This window comes from Typopeltis vanoorti, chromosome 13, assembly GCF_054136105.1.
Source record: "Typopeltis vanoorti isolate ZY-2024b chromosome 13, IOZ_Tvanoo_1.0, whole genome shotgun sequence".
Classification (NCBI taxonomy): domain Eukaryota; kingdom Metazoa; phylum Arthropoda; class Arachnida; order Uropygi; family Thelyphonidae; genus Typopeltis; species Typopeltis vanoorti.
The window spans coordinates 87435648-87458321 of NC_143561.1; the positions used below are offsets into that span (position 1 = coordinate 87435648).

General features: G+C 35.6%; 1 protein-coding gene across 1 annotated transcript in view; it reads left to right on the forward strand.

Moving 5' to 3' along the window:
- Positions 1 to 22674, forward strand: part of LOC150100340 (arrestin domain-containing protein 3-like) — a 239247-nt gene that overhangs the window by 105700 nt on the left and 110873 nt on the right. The gene's annotated exons all lie outside the window — the stretch shown is intronic.

The window sequence follows — 22674 nt, forward strand, 5'->3', positions numbered from 1 at the left end:
GTGCTTACATACTGCTGTTTTGCTGAAGTCATGGGATGAAAACCAGTGAAATGAGATTTAATTCATTCCATCTTGCAACGCAGATGAACACCAAATACAGGAACAATTTGTACCCAAATGGCAGTCATTATGATCAGTTGAAAAGCTGAACCCTTTTCATGTAAAGAAGGTAGGTTTTTGCAAATGGAATGAAACACTTGCAAAGCTATCATGACACGAACTGGTTAGTCCATTTCTGAACATTAACTCTTGATTCTGAATTTATTTCTAAGTATTTCTTTGGTTTTCAATTTGCTCACTTATCTCTAGTCAGGTCATCAACAATGCCTTCTTTAGATTAAAAAAATTGGATTGTACATCCAAAGATAAATCTTCAGATCTTCAAGGCAGAAGTAATTTTGAGAGGTATGGTATTGTGCAAAGGTTATCAGATGGACATTATTTTATATCTAGCAAACAAAAAAAAAAACCAGGTAAGTAGTTTGTGAACATTGACCAGCCTAACAATTAACTATTTAGAATTATGTGCTGTTTTGAACTCAATATGGGGTTTAATGAAATTAAATACAGCACATACAAATAATTAAATATGTTTAATCACTCCTATTATTTCATCTCAGTTTTTAATAAATTCTAAACATTGTGAATAATAAATTTAAAAGAAGTTAATTCAGAATGATTTTTTTTCCCATCTACTTCTAGAGGAATTTCAACATCATTTGAAGGAAAATATGGAAGTCACTGAGACATCACCAGGGAAACAATATTAAAATTGTAAAAACACACAAATTTGAATGAATATTACATGGAAAAGATTAAAATGCATCTAAACTCCTATTAGGAGTGCCCTTGATGGATGCTGTTGGTAAGCCTTAGCTGTACGTCCAAATGGGCAGGAGATCTGAGAATTATTTTCCCAAATTTTTGGAAGTTTAATACAACAATATTTATTAAGATTAGGTCAGTTTTTTAATTCGACTGCTGATTCTAAAAAGTTTTTCAAATTTTTGCAAAGTATAGTAGTTTTTTACCATTTGATTCTGTGCAAAGTATCCAAGGCATGGTTATCAAGCCCTGACTGACCATACTTATGGCAACAGATGTATTTTTTTTATTTTCTTCTAGGCAGATGTTAGTAGATCTCCTGGTTTGACCATAATAAGATAAGTTGCAGGAACAAGGAACTTTGTAAACACCTGGAACTGATAGAGGAGGTAGAGGATCCTGGGAGAGCAGCTGAGGGTCGCCAACTTTAGATAAGGTTTGAAAGCCATCCGAGATTGTACTTTTTTTTAAGATTTCTGGCTATTTTTTCTGAGGTTCCCTGGATATAAGGAACAATGATAGCATTACTATAGCCAATATAATGAGAGAAGATGGGAGGAACGATAAATTTGTTGACCTTTTTTGGCATTGTAGCTATCGGGAAGGAGAGTTCTGCCATAAGATTAACTTTGGTAGACCAGAGATTGTAGGCTCTATTAACAAGGGATTTGACAACACCATATTATTGAGATGGGGATAATCAGAGAGTTTCTGTATGTATCTACCTGTGTGGGTGGGTTTTCTGTTAACTAAGAAAGAAAGTGCTATTAGGAAGATGCATAATTAGAGTATTTAGAAAAGGCAGGCTATTATTATATTCTTTTTCTATAGTGAACTGGATTCTAGTGTGCCATTTGTTGAGATGGAGGAGGATCTAATCTAACGTGTCTGAGCCATGTGGTCAAATGATCCTACTAATTTTCAAAAGAAAACATTAAAAAGGCTTCTTAAAAATATCAACCTTGTCAATAATAATAATAAAAAAAATTGAAACTAATTATTCCCCCCCCCCCCACACACACATTGCCAATTTTTTGCAATATACAGATTGCCAGAAATTCATAAAACTCAGTAACTCTCTCCATCCCATAATCGATGCTACTGACTCTCCCTCTTTTAAGATAGGCAAGCAGTTAGCTAAATCCTTAAACCCACGTACAGATCATTGTTCTTCTTATATTAAAAATTCCACTAATTTCAAATCTTTAATCCAAAATTTAGTCTTAGACAATAACCATATTGTAATTAGCTTTGACCTCACCTTTCTTTTTACCAATATCGTTCTTTCTGAAACTTGAAATTTACTTTGACTTTGAAGCTTTAAATTTAATAAAAAAAAAATGTTTTTTTCCCCAATATTATTGATCTTTTTAATTTTGCCATTCATTCTGGTTGCTATTTATAAACATATTTGAGGGTACAGCCATGGGCTCTCCCCTCTAGCTAATTATTATATGAAGCATTTTGAAAAACGTGCTCTTGATGACAAAATTTTTCCAACTGTAAAAATAATCATAATTTAAAAATTATGAATGTTTTTACAGATTGTTTATGTTAATAGATTATTAGTTTTGGTTTCATATTGCGTATTGTCAGCACTTGTGATGTGCCAGTCATTGATGTTATTTTGTCAAAATGAAATGTAAAGCATTTAAAAAATTTATGTACTTAGAGTGGTGTTACTTTCAGAAATTTTATTGTAGTTTAAAATTATTAAGTGTTGTGTTTTCTAAAGATATTCTCATTACACTAATGGAGACATGTCAGTCATTATATGTAACTTCTCACTTGCCATTTTACATGAGTGCGCATGCTCGCCGAGGGGTTTGATGGGTGATTGACAGCTGACAGAAAGTGTTCGGTATCGAAGTAATGCGAAGCAAACAAGAGAGAGCATTCGGTATCGATGTAACGGGGAAAACAAGAGAGAGCTAATGGAAGTTTTAAGAACGCAGACTGGAGGAATTTTCATTCTTACGACGTTTATTTAGTTGTATGTGACAGTCGGAGGAATATTAATAGAAGATTCCGAAAAAGGAATTGTAAACTGTGAGCCTTTAAAGTGGAGAGTTAAGATTGTCAATAAGTATCGGTAAATAAAAGAAGATATTTCACATGGCATTCTAAAGGAATGTTCAAGAAACGCTGATTGGAAAGTTTCATCTGTCTTCATCCTTAAGATGCCAGATATATTTGTTATTTCTACTAGAAAGGGCAAAGAAATAGCTCAACTTAAATATGTTGTTTTTGAAGTAGCAGAAGATCTCCATTACAAAAATTAGTAAATTGTGCATCAAACTGAACTGCAAGAGGTAAGAGTATTTATATGTCAGTAAGACAGGAGCAATAATATTGTGTATACTATATAAAAAGGTGAAAAAAAAGGATGTTCAATCCTCACCTTCTCATGGTGCACCCTGTTGGGTATCTACCTGGATACTGAACGAACAAGGATGGGCTGGCAATTTGGGATTTAGCCGACCAAATTGTATTCTTATTAGCTTAAACCAAAATACGAAATGATGGTATAACATGACAAAATTTCATGCCTGCTGGGGCGTCGTCAGGTTACAAAAGCCCCCATTGTTTTGTGCCGGGGAACCAGAGAGAACAGCGAAAAGTCAGCTACTGGAACAAATCTGAAAACACACCCCAATTCAACATCACCAGAGTTAAAGATCGGTATTCTCAACATAAAAAGCCTAAATGGCAAAGAAATGAAGCTAGCAGAGGAATTAGATCCGTTTCAGTAGCAGGACCCAACGAACAAACCCATTGCATTTCACAATGCAGATCAGATGTACTAGACATTATCTTCAGAAACATCATGTAAACCAGTATCATCTGGGAACGAGCTATCATAGACCATAACCCCATCCTGCTTAAATTAAGCACACCAGATCGACATAATAGAGGTGACTGAAACAAAAAAGACAAAAACTGGTGAGATCTTTCATATCGAAATACAAAATGTTATATTCAGGCAATGACAATCAAGGAAAAGGAGCAGTAGTCATAGTATTCAGCACTAAATACAAGGCTAATCTTCTTGAATGGCAGGCAGTATTAAGTATAGTGATGTGGACAAATATCAGAATGGGGAACTGGACAATTAGACTTATTTGTACCTATGGTCCCACAGAAGGTTCTACTAAGGTAGAAGTGGAGGAATTTTTTGAGGCTTTAAAGAAAGCAACTAACACAATGAAAAGGGAAAAGTGGTCCTTGTTGGGGATCTAAATAGCAGAGTAGGAAATGACTCTCAGACATAAAAAAATATTTTCAGAAAATTTGGAGAAAAGAGCAAAGCCAATAATAATGGCAAATACCTGTTGAATTTCTGCCCAGGATATGGACTGGTTATTATTAACACCATGTTTCAACATAAAAATGTGCACAAATTCACATGGAGAGAAGTGGCAAGGAATAAGAAAAATCTCATTGACTATGTTATTGTTGATAGTGATGTTTTCTTCCTTGTGCAGGACACCAGAGTGTACAGAGGATTTCAAATTGCAAATGATCACTATTTAATCTTGAGCAGGATAAAATTGAATTTCATATAGAAAAGAATAACATGTAAGTTTTAAAGCAAATAAAAATTGAGCAGCTTTCAGATGTGAACTGTATACTAAAATACACAATGATTATTGAAGGAAAAATGAAAGAATTTGAGAGCATGAACCAAACCTTTTGGTTCATGAGATTTTGTGGCAACTGAAGGAAACCTTGATTGATTCATCCAGAGAGTCATGTGGTGAGGTTGTCTGCAAGGATAGAAAAATCAGAACTCCATGGTGGACACAGGAAGTTAAAGAGGCAGTGAAGGAAAAGAAAAAAGCATATCAAAAGTTCCTGTCAAATAAGTCAGCTTGTGCTGTTGGAGATTACAGAGACAAATGTAAGAAAGCTAAACACTGTAAAACTAGTTAAACAAAAGTCATGGGAGGACTTTGGTAAGAACATAGAAAATAAATATCAAGAAGGTGGCAAAATATTCTGGAGGTTGTTGAAGAAGCTTAGAAATGGAGGAAAGAGTTCTGTAAAAGGAATTAGCGATGATAAAGGTGACATGAAAATTGGAGAAAAAGATATCCTTGAAGTACGGAGTAATTACTTTGAAAAATTGCTAAATGAAGCAAGCAGCGATCGCACAGTGGTAAAAAAATACTCAACAAGCATACAGTCAGGAATACACATATCCATACTTTTTAATACTTCATACTTGAAGTATTAAAAGCCATCAAAGGCTTGAAATGTGGAAAGGCAGCAGGAGTAGATGATATTCGACCAGAAATGCTGAAGCATGGTGGTATAAAAGTCTTACAGTGGCTGCACTGTATAGTTCAGAAGGCTTGGAAGTACCCATATATAAAAAGGGAAATAAAACTGAATGTGAGAATTACAGAGGTATTTCCCTACTGGGTGTTCCTGGTAAGATTTATGCCAGTATACTTGAGAAACGGCTGAGAAGGATTGTGGAAGAAAAGCTTGGTGAAGAACAAGCTGGATCCAGGTGAAATAGAGGCTGTCAGGATCAGATCCTCACTTTACGACAAATAGTGGAGAAATCATGGGAATATAACAAAGATCTGTATTTAAGTTTTGTCGATTTGGAAAAGGCATTTGACAAGGTGCCAAGAGAGAAGCTGTTCAATACGCTACAATTGTATGGTGTCAGTGGGGCATGATATCAAGCAATAGTTAGTCTGTATTTGAGTTGTAAGTCAGCAGTTAGAATTGAAGGAAGTACAGGAAGATAGTTTAATATTAAATCTGGTGTGAGACAAGGATGTACATTATCCCCTCTGTTGTTCATTATCTATATGGATCACATTATGAAGGAAAGTGGTATTAAATATGATATCAAAATTGGAGATGTTAATGTCAGCTCTTTGTTTAATGTGGATGGTTATACTTTTAAATAAATTTGCTACAAGTCTGCAAGATTTCCTGACTAAATTCAATAGCTGTTGTAATAGATATGGTATGAAGGTCAGCAATAAAAAGACAAAGACAATGAAAATAGGCAGAATCGTTGAAAATGTCAACTGCCTTTGTGAACGGAGAACCTGTGGAACAAGTAAAACATTTCAGCTACTTAGGCACGATTTTTAGTGAAGATGGTAAATTAGATATGGAAATAGACAACAGAATCAACAAAGCTGGTATGGTAGGAAGTCAATTGAATAAATTCATATGGAATAAGAGAGAAATTAGTCAGAACACTAAATTAGCTGTATACAAGACAGTGTTCAAACCAGTTTTAACTTATGGATCTGAGAGCTGGGGCTGAAGTAAAACACTTGACCAAAGACTAGAGACCGCATATATGAGAGTCCTGAGTAAGATTAGAGGCGTGAACAGATGGCATCAATGGCAATATCATATTAAAAATGAGGATATTAGGAAAGAACTTCACATTGTCAGCATCCAGGAATGCGTTAGCAGAGCTAGTCTCAGGTGGTATGGTCATTTAAAGAGAATGGGCTAGGAAAGATTAGCAAAACAAGTGTTCTCTGCCAGGTTGGCAGGAAAACGACCCAGAGGAAGATCAAGATATTAGTTTATTGATACGGTACAAAGTGCCTTAGACAATAGAAATATAAGATCTGATCATGTTGGAGTCTTGACAAGTAACAGACTGATTTGGAGGAAAATTGTAGATAGGAAGCTAGTAATGATGTAAATTTTTCATGTAGTACTATCATATCCTGTACCCCCTCTCCCCTTGAGGGTACATGGCAGGAATTTGATGGTGATGATGAAAAAAGATCCTAATGGAAAAGAAGTACATTTTATATTTTCGGAAAATGGCCCTAACAAAGAAACTGACTATGAACATTTTTGTTGTTGTGAAAACAAGGTGTTTAGTCTGGTAGACCTGATTAAGTATATGTTAAACAATCCAGTAATAGAATGAGTCAGAGAATGAATGATTTTAATATTTTTGGATAAGAAAATCTCTAAAGTGTAGATTTATTTTAGAAGTCCTTGGATCCAGTTATTTATGTAATTTTATTTTAATGTATATATATTGTTTTAGTTTTTACACATTAAGTGTGTATATTTTTTTTATTTGGTCTTGAGTCAGTGATTTTTCCAATTCTAGAAGAAACAGTTAAGTCATTGCACCAATCGGAATTGAACCCTTGTGTAATAATAAACACTTGTAATAATAAAAAAAATCTTTACAGAGATTTAATTATTTCAAAAGAAATGGCGCAACCAGATAATTAATAATCTCTTCTTGTTAACAAAACCTTCTGTGTAGTTAAGATACATTGATGTGTTCTCTATTTGGCCACATGGCTCAGACACGTTAGACTCAGCACCCAGAATCCAGTTCACTATAGAAAAAGAAATTAATAATAGCCTGCTTTTCTAGATATTTTAATTATACGTCTTCCCAATGGCACCCTTTCTTTCTCAGTTTACAGAAAATCTACCCACACAGGTAGATACATACACAAACTTTCTCATCATCCTTCCCTCTCAACAATATAGTGTTATCAAAACCCTTGTTAATACAGCCTCCAATCTGTTCTAATGTGGTTTTCTAGTGTAGATTGTGCCAGAAATTCTTTGTTCTACAACAGTTAAATATATTGATTTAGAAGAGTGTAACTGCATATTAAATTAAAAAGAAAAGTCTTTGTTTGGTCTGCTATATAAAAATGCACCACTAAATTTTTCATCGCTGTCTAGATATGTATGTTTATGTGAATCTTGTCCACGTGAGATTATAGTCCTGTTCTACATTAGTGTAGTGATGATCTAAGAATTTGATAATCCAGAAACCCTGTTCTAAAAATCAAGCATGGAACTTTTCTTTTTTACTATGTACTTCAAGACATTTAGACACACATGCTTACAGCAGGATTTGATTTCACACCTATTGGTTGGAGAGTGGAAGTTCTGTTTACTTGCTTACCAGGTTGACATCATCATAGAAGATTTTTTTTCAAGTAGTAATTGATTATCTAGTACACCCCATAGATAATATCCACCAGAAAAATGGCTCTTTTTATTTTTTTTCTCCAGTTAATCCACAAATATCCGATTAATTAAAAATGAATGAGCCAAGGTTGATAGTCATGTAAACATAATGGAAGAAAAGAACAACCAGTGTTTGAAACAAAAATGACCAAAAAAAAATTCAGAGAAAGATCAAAATATGTATGGACTGATACAGTTAGGACTGCCTCAGAAGTGAAAATTTTAAGAGCTGATCAGGTTTTTATATATTCAGATTCACACACACACACACACACACACACACACACACACTGTGTGTGTGTGTGTGTGTAAACTGAGTTTTTAATATTGTATTATATGTTCATAGAAACTACATCAACTGCTGTAACCATTTTTTTTTGGTTATTTAAATTTGAATGCCTATTTGAAAAGGATAACACAATAATTGTCAAAATAATAAGGAAGGTAATATAACATTTTATTTTTGATTATCATTTGGCTCTTTTTAGTATAAGATGTGACATAATCAGGAAATGACAACAAACTTGACAAATTTGCAAATATTTCAAAATGAAGTGGACAGTGAGATTATAACTGGAAAAACAAACACTGGTATCAAAATCGCAGCTAACATTTAAAGCTAAAAATTTACTTTTTGCTATTTCGTACTTCATAGGTGCTCCTCTTGCCTTTATTACAGCTTGGCATCAGCATGATATTGACAAAATTAATTTCCTGATGGATACAACTAAATTCATGATTCCATATCCTTATAATGATTTCTTGGAGTTCCCAAAGTATTTTTGACTACTTGTATATTTCATTCTCCATTTGGTACCACAAATTCTCAATGGGGGGGGGGGGTTTGAGATCTGGGCTGTTTACTAGCCATGATAGCTGCTGAATAGAGTGTTCATTGAGTCATTAACCTGCAACAAAAACTAAAGCTGTTTAAAGCTGCCTAAACTCAATCAACAGTCATCCTGAAAGATGCAGTTCGTTATTACAGTAAAGTGGTCTCTGATAGTAGGCAGCAATTCTTCTAAAATTTTCTGGTACACCGAACTGTTTGTGAAATGCAACCAACCCACCATGATACAACATGCAGCCTCAGATCATTTGACTGTTGACACTAGACAATCATGACTGAATTTTTCCCCTGATCATGTACGAACTGTCTAGTGTTGGTAACCTGTTAAATTTTTTTCTCGTTCAGAAAAAAATTACTCTTTTCCACTGATCAGGGGTCTATTTGGTATGCTCTTTGCATCTGTTTAACTGAGCCATTCTCATTTTTTTTTCATTAACAAGGACTTCTTTTTTAGGGCACCTGGCTATCAGCTCCTGTCGAATGAGTCTTCTCCTGACAGTTACAGAACTTGCTACAACTCCCATTTGTTTAGTCCTGTTTCAGTTCTCCGGATGATGCACAGCGATTTTTGAGGCCTTCTTCCTTTCAACAGATCCAATTTCCTTCACTTTCAATAGCAGTCATACCATAGATTACAGGACACCATTTTAGCTATTTTAGTTTTCACGAAAATGCGAAAACTAGTTCTTGCCTTCTATTTATAGCATAAAAAGTTCTGACACAATGGCAGCAATTATTACATTATACAGAAACCTGTGGGAATGATAGATAATGCAATAATGAAATATCTAATGATAAACCACTGAAAAATGAACATTTAACAACTGAAAACTATATAAGGTGGTACAGATTCTATGAACACCATTTGCATTATATATGTCTGAAAGGGGTGTGTGTGTGCTTTGCATTATGGGATACATACTAAGGCAAGTGATATGATGTCATAAGCCTCTATATAGTTGTATATAAGTAGCTTAGACGTGAATATATATATTTCATGCGCAAAACTTTGTTTTGCTTACTTGGGAAAAGGATTAAAACCAAGTATAAAATTTCTTGGTATCTTTAACGTATTTTATACCCAGTTAAAAAAAAAAAAAAAAAAAAAAAAAAAAAAAAAAAAAAAAAAAACTTTCTGTGTGTGTGTTCGCACACACATATATGCGCTTCACAAATAGTGGATTTATTTTAATTTCTGTAATCTCATTATGTTCATTTATTATTTTCATTTCAAATACATAAATAACAGGAATTTAGTGATTATTTTTCACATTCCTCACTTTTGTGTATATTTTTGGCATGCAACTATCACCTCATTGCTCAGTTTCACATCATCCATGTAAAAAAATCCTACTCATTGTTCAAGCTTGCTCTTTTTCTGCAAGATGACTTTCTATATCACAAAATAAGAGAAAAATCATAAGAGTGGTACTGAAGAGACAGCAGTGCTTAGCAGTGAAAACAGTAGTGGGATGAGAGAGGAAGAGAGAACAGGAATACAAGAGGAACAGGGAAATGGGGGGGGGAGAGCTCGGGTGGACAGGGAGACATGGCATAGAGAGAGTGAATGTTGAAAGTAGCAGTGAATGTGTATATGAAGATGGAGTATATTGCAATGTGGGTGGAGAAGTGGAGACCCAGGAGGTATATGTGGTAAGTGGTGATAAAAGTGATTTGGCAGGTGTAGTGGGGAAATCACAACCTACATATGGCTTGTATAGGACTGGCTATAGACCTAAAAATGAACTGTTGTGTTTGTTTACAAATGCCAGAAGTATCAGAAATAAAGGGGATGAAATGGTTTCAGTGATTGAGTTTATTCATCCCCAAATCATTGGAATAAGTGAAACATGGTTGAATGAAGATGATATTGTAACGGGAATAGAAATGGAAGGGTACAGTATTTTTTGTGAGGATAGAAAGGGCAGGAGTGCTGCTGTTGATAGCAGGGGAATTAAGTCCACATAAGGTAGACATGAAAGAGGGGAATAGTGGCAATGGTTATGAGGCAGTGTGGTGTAATGTGGAGGTTGAGAGGAGGAAGACATATTTAGTTGGATGTTGCTATAGGCCTGGGAATGTGGAAGGTGGTGATGAAGAAATGTATAAACAACTTGGATTAGTGAACAAAGGAAGGGTAATTATTATCCGTGATTTTAATTATTTCTCAAGTTCTTGAGAGATAACTATCTCAGGCAGCATGTAAAGAAAGGCACGTGAGGATCAAGAGTTCTAGATCTCATAATTTTCTCAGAGGATGTAATTGTTAGAGGGGTTTTACATTTTCCTCCAGTTGGTGAAAGTGATCATGAAGTAATCATCTGTGTTGTGGCTAGTCATATGCAGGCTTTTGTGAGGAAAGGATATATGTGCAATTATAAGGTTGGTGATTATGACAAGCTTAGGAGACAACTTCGAGCGATAACATGGAACGAGGAGTTGAGCGGTAAGGAAATAAATGCTGCATGGGAACTTACAAAGAAATACATAACAGCATCAATATACGAATGTATCCCAAAGGCCAAAAGGCTGAATAAGGTTGGTGTAAAATGGATGAATGTGGAGCTTAAACATGAAATCTGGAAAAAGAAAGTCCTTTGGAGGAAGTACAAGATGAATAGTGGTAATCAGTCACATGAAGAATATAAAGAACAAGCCAGGAGAGTGACTCAGTTAGTAAGGAAAACAAAAGTAGAGTATGAGCAGAAATTGTCAAATCAGGCTAAGAAAAACCCTAGAGAGTTTTTTAGATATGTGGCAAGTAGAAGGAAGAATGATCATGGAAAGATGAAATTAAGGGATGAAAGTGATAGAATGGTAACTGCTGCAGAAGATGTTGTTGAGGTATTCAGTGATCATTTTATAAGTGTTTCATCCCAATCAGGGTGGAATCATGAGGAACTTAAGTGTAGAGGACATAGGAGAGGATAGCTTAATTGTGAGTGAGCAGGAAGTATTTGAGGAAATAAATAACCTTGATGTTAATAAGGCAATAGGATTTGATGAAATATCACCACACATCTTAAGAGAATGTTCCAGGGAACTGGCAGTAGCATTGGCATGCCAGTTTAACAAGAGTTTTGCAACAGCCCAGGTTCCTTATCACCACTGCATAAAGGTGGTGATAAGGCTGTAGCTTCAAATTATAGACCGGTCTGTATATCTGGAGTTGTGGTGAAGGTCCTGGAGAGATTGGTGAGAAGTAGGATACAGAAATAGGTTGATAACAGCAGTATTCTCTGTGGTTATCAGCATGGGTTTGTTAAGGGGAGATCATGTTTTACTAACTTATGTACTATAACAAGGTGACAAGTACCTTGGACAGAGGAGATGCATATACAGTAGTGTACTTGGATTTGCAAAGGCTTTTGATAGACTGTAACATGACAAGCTCTTAATTACATTGAAAGAGATGGGATTGGATAACAGACTTCTGTGTTGGATCAGTGACTGGCTGTCAGAAAGTTGTATATAGGGGTGCATTATCTCAAAAGAGAAAGGTCACCAGTGGTGTGCCACAGGGGTCAGTTTTGAGGCCATTGTTGTTCAATTTGTATGTTAATGATATTGGGTTGGGTTTAACTAGCGATATCCAGCTCTTTGCAGATGATGCAAAACTGGTGAGAGCAAAGCACAGTCAGGCTGATGTTAATGCTTTACAAGAGGACTTGAATAGATTGCATGAATGGGTAGGTAAGTGGAACTGTCAGTTCAATGTTGCCAAGTGTAAGGTTTTGAGATTTGGTAAGCAACGATGGGATGCCAAGTATACACTTCGTGGGAAAACTTTAACAGAAGTAGAGGAGATGAGAGATCTAGGAGTGATGGTGGACAAGGACCTGAAATTCAGGGGCCACATTGCATAAGTTGTGAACACATCACATCGAATAATGGCAATGTTGCAGAGAGTGGAATACAATGGAATCATAACCTCTCTATTTCTGACATGCAGAAATAGAGAGGTTATGATTCCATTGTATAAGGCCTTGATCAGGCCTCGTATGGATTATTGTGTACAGATTTAGTCGCTGGGTTTTCATGGTGACTAGGATGTGTTGGAAAGGGTACAGAAAAGATTCAAGAAGGTAGTCAGTGATCTTTGGAATGTGGAGTACAAGGACAGATTGAAGGAATGTAAGTTGCAGAGCCTTGTGAATGGGAGGAAGAGGGGGGGGGGGATATGATTGAGACATATAAACTGGTCAGGGGTTGTTATCTGGTAGACATGGAAGAGATTTTTCGTAGAATTGGAAAGGGAAGTAGAACAAGAGGCCATTGTTGGAAACTGTATAAAGGAGGGTGTGAGCAAAGGAGTGAGAAGTAGGTTCTTTGCATGGAGGGTGGTTGGTGAGTGGAATGCATTGCCTGAGCATGTTTTGGATGTGGACACATTAAATCAGTTTAAGGCATAGTTGGTCTTAAACTGATTCACGATGAGTCTCTGACTCCACGGAGGTCGGGTATTGATAATAATAATAAAATAGAATATGCAAAATTTTTTATCTAATGGTTCAATGAAACTATCAGCAGGACAATAACTAATTAGTTCCTCCTTCATTTAGTTAAGGAAGAAATCAACTTTATGACATTCCTTAAGTTTGAGGTATATATGCACATATTAGAAATACACCTTGGAGATTCAGTGGCAGGCCTTGAAGAAATCCTGATTGATTCAGCCAGAGAGGCATGTGGTGAGGTAGTCTGCAAGGATAGAAAAATCAGAACTCCATGGTGGACACAGGAAGTTAAAGAGGCAGTGAAGGAAAAGAAGAAAGCATATCAAAAGTTCCTGGCAAATAAGTCAGCTTTTGCTCTTAGAGAATACAGAGACAAATGTAAGAAAGCAAAACACTGTGTAAAACTAGCTAAACAAAAGTCATGGGAGGACTTTGGCAAGAACATAGAAAATAAATATCAAGAAGGTGGTAAGATATTCTGGAGGTATTGATAATAATAATAAAATAGAATATGCAAAATTTTTTATCTAATGGTTCAATGAAACTATCAGCAGGACAATAACTAATTAGTTCCTCCTTCATTTAGTTAAAGAAGAAATCAACTTTATGACATTCCTTAAGTTTGAGGTATATATGCACATATTAGAAATACACCTTGGAGATTCAGTGGCAGGCCTTGAAGAAATCCTGATTGATTCAGCCAGAGAGGCATGTGGTGAGGTAGTCTGCAAGGATAGAAAAATCAGAACTCCATGGTGGACACAGGAAGTTAAAGAGGCAGTGAAGGAAAAGAAGAAAGCATATCAAAAGTTCCTGGCAAATAAGTCAGCTTTTGCTCTTAGAGAATACAGAGACAAATGTAAGAAAGCAAAACACTGTGTAAAACTAGCTAAACAAAAGTCATGGGAGGACTTTGGCAAGAACATAGAAAATAAATATCAAGAAGGTGGTAAGATATTCTGGAGGTTGTTGAAGAAGCTTAGAAATGGAGGAAAGAGTGCTGTAAAAGGAGTTAGAGATGATAAAGGTGAAATGAAAACAGGAGAAAAAGATTCCTTAAAGTATGGAGTAATTACTTCGAAAAATTGCTAAATGAAACAAGCAGTGATAGCACAGTGGTAAAAAACACTCAACAGGCATACAGTCAGGAATACATATTGATACTTGAAGTAGAAAAAGCCATCAAAGGCTTGAAATGTGGAAAGCCAGCAGGAGTAGATGTTATTCGACCAGAAATGCTGAAGTATGGTGGTATAAAAGTCTTACAGTGGCTGCACTGCATAGTTCAGAAAGCCTGGACAGAGGGACGAATTCCCGATGATTGGAGTAGAGCTCTAATATTACCCATATATAAAAGAGGGAAATAAAACTGAATGTGAGAATTACAGAGGTATTTCCCTACTGAGTGTTCCTGGCAAGATCTATGCAAGTATACTTGAGAAACGGTTGAGAAGAATTGTGGAAGAAAAGCTTGGTGAAGAACAAGCTGGATTCAGGCCAAATAGAGGCTGTCAGGATCAGATCTTCACTTTACGACAAAAAGTTGAGAAAGCATGGGAATATAACAAAGATCTGTATTTAAGTTTTGTCGATCTGGAAAAGGCATATGACAAGGTGCCAAGAGAGAAGCTATTCAATATGCTACAGTTATATGGTGTCAATGTGTCATTATATCAAGTAATACTTAGTCTTTATTTGAGTTGTAAGTCAGAAGTTAGAATTGAAGGAAGTACAGGAAGATGGTTTAATGGTAAATTAAATCTGGTATGAGACAAGGTTGTACATTATCTCCTCTGTTATTCGTTATCTATATGGATCACATTTTGAAGGAAAGTGGTATTAAACATGATATCAGAATTGGAGATGTTAATGTCAGCTCTTTGCTTTATGCGGACGATGTTATACTTCTAAATAAATCCGCTACAAGTTCAAGATTCCTAGACTAAATTGAATGACTGTTGTAATAGATATGGTATGACATTAAAAAGACAAAGACAATGGAAATAGGTAGAATTGTTGAAAATGTCAACTGTGTTGTGAACGAGGAACCTGTGGAACAAGTAAAACATTTCAACTGCTTAGGCATGATTTTTAGTGAAGATGGTAAATTAAATATGGAAATAGACAACAGAATTAACAAAGCTGGTATGATAGGAAGTCAATTGAATAAATTCATATGGAATAAGGGAAAAATTAGTCTGAACATTAAATTAGCTGTATACATGACAGTGTACAAACCAGTTTTAACTTTTGGATCTGAGAGATGGGTCAGAAGTAAAACACTTGACCAAAGACTAGAGACCGCAGATATGAGAGTCCTGAGAAAGATTATAGGTGTGAACAGATGGCATCAATGGCAATATCATATTAAAAATGAGGATATTAGGAAGGAATTTGACATTGTCAGCATCCAGGAATGCATTAGCAGAGCTAATCTCAGGTGGTATGGTCACTTAAATAGAATGGGCGAGGAAAGATTAGCAAAACAAGTGTTCTCTGCCAGGTTGGCAGGAAAACGACCCAGAGGAAGACCAAGATACAATGTGGCTTAGACGACAGAAATATAAGATCTGATAATGTTGGAGTCTTTATAAGTAACAGACTGATTTGGAGGAAAATTGTAGGTATTGAGTTAGTAATGATGTAAATTTTTCATGTAGTACTATCATATCCTGTACACCCCTTGAGGGTACATGTCAGGAATTTGATGACGATTCAGTGGACATTGTTGCCACTTTCATATAGAAAGTGAAGTTATAGAAGTGTTTGATGAAGATATGTTTTATTCATTGTTCTATGATTTTAAAATGCAAGAAGAATTTAACTGACTTATGATTGCTCATATAGAGAGCAGTTTTTGTTTGTTTCTGCTATGTGAATTCAAGAAGAAATAAAAGTTTTTGTAGGAAGCAAGAAACTAAATCCAAAAGCTTTGTCCATATAGGATAACTGTTGTCTTATGAAAATCAAAGGGTAGCTCTGTATCTAGTATTTTAATGTTGTTTGCAGTTGATGTCTAAAGAATATAAAGAATATATCAACACTTGTGTAGTTACGTAGTTGATTTGATGTTGCATATATTTGTGTTTTTTGTTAATTACAGATTTTTATTTTGGTTGCAAGAGTGTGAAGACCCAATTTTTAATGGGTAAGTGGTTATTGGATTGATTTAGATAAGATGTTTGTGATATCCTGGGATAGAAATCTGTGTATAAGTTTGATTTAGAATTTAGTTTCAGTGTTTTCTTTTTATTTTGAATTTAAGAGTTTTAAATACTTGGGGAATGTGAGAAAGCAAGTATAAAAAATATCCAGCCAGACAATGTACCCTTAAGAGCTCTTAGTATTTTCCTATTTTCCAGATCTGTTAGTGCTTATATTCTTCAGCCATAAGATTGCCTTCAAGAGAATTTGCAATTGTTAAGATATGGGCCACATCAAGGCAAATGTTGTTGGTCACTTTGCCTCTGTACTTGATTCTCAGATACCCATTCTCTTATTGTCATGTTGATAAGAATTTCTTGCAATGCTATTGCATAATCAAAATCTTTATTGAAGCTTCCTTGAATGGCTGTTTTTGTTAAGTAATGTCTAATAAGTTGACTAGTTTTGTCTGTATGAATTTGAGGCAGAGTGGTATGAAGAGGTAGGGTGACATTTATCTGTTGTAAAGCAGTTAATATCCCCCCTCTCCCCGTTAATTTGCCTTGAAGACAGCTAATAATGTGATCCACAGTTCTGTATTAGAAATACAAGGCTGCTCATTCTGTAATTAATCAAATTTTTGTTTATTTTGTCAAGTTCTACCTATGTGTCTTTTGTCGGTTCTCAATGATACTTGGATGGAATTTTGCTGAAAATGCATGCTGGTATGATTTTTTGTATCCTGGTGTTTCTATTATGCCATTTTTTGTGCTGGATGGTGGTGTGAATGGCTCTTAGTGTGTAGGTTTTCTGTGGATATCAGAAACAATCATCTGGGAGTCTGGTTCAAAGGTGATGAGTACACTAGGTGACTCCACCTTAATTCCATAGTTATGGCCATGGGCACCTCTATGGAGTTCGAAGACTCATCATGAGGGGGACTCGATCTATCATACCTCTTCTCAAACCCATTAACAGACAAAGCACTTGCAGCTGACTCTGGCAACCAATTCCACTCATTTACAACTCTCCAAGCAAAAAAAAAATCTAGACCTCACACCCTTACTAACACACGTTTATTCAACTTCCAGGAATGACCGCTTGTTCTGGTCCCTCTTTCCAAGTGATGAAACATCTTCTTCCAAACTGATGTTGGCTGATCTTCTTGGTGCATAGGAAATTGCAGAACAAGGAATTTCATGTTTCATTTTTGTTTCTATCAATAAGACTATTTGCATGTGGACATAAAGGAGCAAAATGCATCAAACTGAAATATGATAGAGCAGAAATTGCACTTCCACATAGTTATGACTACTTTTTTCTGACATATTGCTATTTCTATATGAAAATAGTGATAGCATTGCATATGTGCATTGAGATGATAAAGGATTTGGGGAAGGGGGGTAAGAAGTGGTTTGTTAATTTTGTAAGAATTGTAATCATTAGTTTAAATTATGTCATATGGTTATTTTCACCTGAATTTATAGTACCATGTTGTAAGGAGCAGAGGTATGATAGGAAAATGTTTGTGAATAGATCTGAATTTCTCTGTGTATTGAATGAAAGGTTGCTTTTTGCAAGATGTATCCAGGAAGGCAGGACTATTTAATCTTTTTTTTTTTCATGGTGAAATGGATTATTTGGTGTTGACTGTTTGGTGAGGTGGACTATATCATCATCATCAAATTCCTGCCATGTACCCTCAAGGGGTGTACAGGATATGATAGTACTACATGAAAAATTTACATCATTACTAATTTTCCTATCTACAATTTTCCTCCAAATCAGTCTGTTACTTGTCAAGACTCCAACATTACGATCTTATATTTCTATCGTCTAAGGCACTTTGTACCGTATCAATCCACCTATATCTTGGTCTTCCTCTGGGTCGTTTTCCTGCCAACTTGGCAAAGAACACTTGTTTTGCTAATCTTTCCTCGCCCATTCTGTTTAAGTGACCATACCACCTGAGATTAGCTCTGCTAACGCATTCCTGGATGCTGACAATGTCAAGTTCTTTCCTAATATTCTCGTTTTTAATATGATATTGCCATTGATGCTATCTGTTCATGCCTCTAATCTTTCTCAGGACTCGCATATCTGCGGTCTCTAGTCTTTGGTCAAGTGTTTTACTTCTGACCCAGCTCTCAGATCCATAAGTTAAAACTGGTTTGAAAAATGTCTTGTATACAGCTAATTTAGTGTTATGACTAATTTCTCTCTTATTCCATATGAATTTATTCAATTCACTTCCTACCATACCAGCTTTGTTGATTCTGTTGTCTATTTCCATATCTAATTTACCATCTTCACTAAAAATCGTGCCTAAGTAGCTGAAATGTTTTACTTGTTCCACAGGTTCTCCATTCACAACACAGTTGACATTTTCAATGATTCTACCTATTTTCATTGTCTTTGTCTTTTTATTGCTGACCTTCATATCATATCTATCACAACAGTTATTCAATTTAGTCAAGGAATCTTTCAGACTCGTAGCGGATTTATTTAGAAGTATAACATCTCCAATTTTGATATCATGTTTAATACCACTTTCCTTCATAATGTGATCCATATAGATAAAGAATAACAGAGGGGATAATGTACATCCTTGTCTCACACCAGATTTAACATTAAACCATCTTCCTGTACTTCCTTCAATTCTAACTACTGACTTACAACTCAAATAAAGACTAAGTATTGCTTGATATAATGCCCCATTGACACCATATAACTGTAGTGTATTGAATAGCTTCTCTCTTGGTACCTTCTCATATGCCTTTTCCAAATCGACAAAACTTAAATACAGATCTTTGTTATATTCCCATGATTTCTCGACTATTTGTCATAAAGTGAAGATCTGATCCTGACAGTCTCTATTTGACCTGAATCCAGCTTGTTCTTCACCAAGCTTTTCTTCCACAATTCTTCTCAACCGTTTCTCAAGTATACTTGCATATATCTTACCAGGAACACTCAATAGGGATATACCTCTGTAATTCTCACATTCAGTTTTATTTCCCTTTTTTATATATAGATACCATGAGAGCTCTACTCCAATCATTGGGAATTCGTCCCTCTGTCCAGGCATTCTGAACTATGCAGTGCAGCCACTGTAAGACTTTTATACCACCATACTTCAGCATTTCTGGTCGAAAATGATCTACGCCTGCTGCCTTTCCACATTTCAAGCCTTTGATGGCTTTTTCTACTTCAAGTATGGATATGTATTCCTGACTGCATGCCTGGTCAGTGTTTTTTACCTTTGTGCTGTCATCACTGCTTGTTTCATTTAGCAGTTTTTCAAATTAATTACGCCATACTTCAAGGATATCTTTTTCTCCCGTTTTCAGTTCACCTTTATCATCTCTAATTCCTTTTACAGCATTCTTTCCTCCATTCCTAAGCTTCTTCAACAACCTCCAGAATATTTTGCCACCTTCTTGATATTTATTTTCTATTTGTTGTTTTAAGGATACTTGCGACATAAGACTGAATGATATAATCACGTAATCACAAGAAAGATATTTATTTAACCAAATATTTCGGTCTGGAAATAGCAGACCATCGTCGGTGGTATTTGGAACATTTAGAAAAAGTCCTCTTCACATCTAGTTTCCCTCTACCATCTTTTTGGGTAAGATATATAGATGACATATTTGCTATTTGGCCTCACAGTAAAAACACTTTATCTTCCTTTTTAAACAGTATTAATTCCTTACATCATCGCATAAAGTTTACTATGGAATTAGAAGAAAACAACCAGTTATCTTTTTTAGACGTTCTCCTCATCCGATCATCTTCAAATATTCTTACAACTACAGTATACAGGAAACCAACATTCACAGGTCGTTATATTCTGAAAGAATCAGCCCATCATCCATGTCATAAAACAGGAATTATAAAATGTCTCATCAAAAGAGCCAAAACTAATTGTTCTACTTTTGATTATCTACAGAAAGAACTTTCTACTATCCAGCAACACATGAAACTCAATGGCTTTTCTGAAAAAAGTATTCAACGTCTTCTTACATCTTATAATCCTCCACAAAACAACAAAGATTCAATACGTCGAGTACCTATTCCTTATATCTCCGGTATTTCAGAACCTATCGCAAGAATTTTGAAGAAATATGATTTAACAGCTACGTATTCTCCTATTAACAAATTGTCTTCTCATTTTCCTTCTCCTAAAGACAAACGCTCAACTTTATCTCTTCCTGGAGTTTATCAAATTCCTTGCAACTGTGATCTCTCTTACTTTGGACAGACTGGATGTTCTCTTGAAAAAAGAATCCAAGAACATCAATCATCCATTCTTCACAATAAACCTGAAAAGTCTGGTTTGGCTCAACACGGGATTGAAACTGACCACAGCATCCTTTGGTCCAAAACGCGCCTCTTACATAGATCCCGTTATAGGTTTGAACGTTTGTTCAAGGAAAGCGTGGAGGCCTTGCTCCATCATCCCAACCTGAATCGTAATGACTGCATATCTATATCAAAAATCTGGGAAAGCCTAATCAAGATTACTCATTATTTTTTATTTTTTTATTATTTTTTTTTTTTAATAGCAAATTCAATCATGTTTCTACTTCAAAATATTTCGTTTCATACTTAGTGATATAACATCACGCGGCATGTTCTAATTTCAACGATCTATTGTTAGTATTCTAGCTTGTATATTTTTTAAACTGTTCTTGTAATACCACCGACGATGGTCTGCTATTTCCAGACCGAAATATTTGGTTAAATAAATATCTTTCTTGTGATTACGTGATTATATCATTCATTTATTTTCTATGTTCTTACCAAAGTCCTCCCATGACTTTTGTTTAGCTAGTTTTATATTTAGCTTTCTTACATTTGTCTCTGTATTCTCTAAGAGCACAAGCTGACTTATTTTCCAGGAACTTTTGATATGATTTCTTCTTTTTCTTCACTGCCTCCTTAACTTCCTGTGTCCACCATGGAGTTCTGATTTTTCTATCCTTGCAGACAACTTCACCACATGCCTCTCTAGCAGAATCAGTTTGGGTTTTCTTCAAAGCTTGCCACTGAATCTCTAAGGTTTGGTTCCTGTTCTCAAAATCTTTCATTTTTCCTTCAATAATCGTGTATTTTAGTCTACAGTTCACATCTGAGAGCTGCTCAATTTTTATTTGCTTCAAAACTTACATGTTATTCTTTTCTATATGAAATTCAATTTTATCCTGCTCAAGACTAAATAGTGATCATTTGCAATTTGAAATCCTCTGTACGCTCTAGTGTCCTGCACCAGGGAGAAAAACATCGCTATCAACAATAACATAGTCAATTAGACTTTTCTTATTCCTTGCCTCTTCTCTCCATGTGAAATTTGTGCACATTTTATGTTGGAACATGGTGTTAGTAATAACCAGTCCATGTTCTGAACAGAATTCCAACACGTATTTGCCATTATTATTAGGTTTGCTCTTTTCTCCAAATTTTCCCAAAATATTTTTGTATGTCTGACAATCATTTCCTACTCTGCTATTTAGATCCCCAACAAGGACCAACTTTTCCTTTTTTTATTGTGTCAGTAGCTTTCTCTATAGCCTCAAAAAATTCCTCCACTTCTATCTTAGTAGAACCTTCTGTGGGACCATAGGCACAGATAAGTCTCGTTGTTCAGTTCCCCATTCTGATATTTGCCCAAATCACTCTACTTGACACTGCCTGCCATTCAAGAAGATGAGCCTCGTATTTTGTGTTGAATACTATGGCTTCTCCTTCTTTTCCTTGATTGTCATTGCCTGAATATAACATTTTGTATTTATTGCTCAGAAAGATCTCACCAGTTTTTGTCTTTTTTGTTTCAGCCACCCCTATTATGTCGATCTGGTACTTATCTAATTCCTCCGCTGGCTCTATTTCTTTGCCATTCAGGCTTTTTATGTTGATAGTACCGATCTTTAACTCTGGTGATGTTGAGTTGCGGTGTATTTTCAGATTTGTTCCAGTAGCTGACTCTTCGCTGTTTGCCCTAGTTCCCTGGCAAAAACAACGGGGGGCCTTGTTTAACCGGGCGATGCCCCAGCCGGCATAAAATTTTGTCATGTTGTACCATCATTTTGTATTTTGGTTTAACTAATAGGAATACAATTTGGTCGGCTAAATCCCAAATTGCCAGCCCATCCTCATTCGTTCAGAATCCAGGTAGATACCCAACAGGGTGCACCACGAGAAGGTGAGGATTGGACATTAGGTCAGAAGCTCTGGCTATTTGGAGGTCTCCTTTCAGTTATACAGCTTTGACCCTTAAGCACCCTGGTGGACTGTATCTGATCAATAAAGTTATAACCTATTAAATTGATTCTGTCTGGCAGTTCCTTCATGCACAAGTTATTCTGGGACTCTGGCCAGAAGGATTTTATTGAA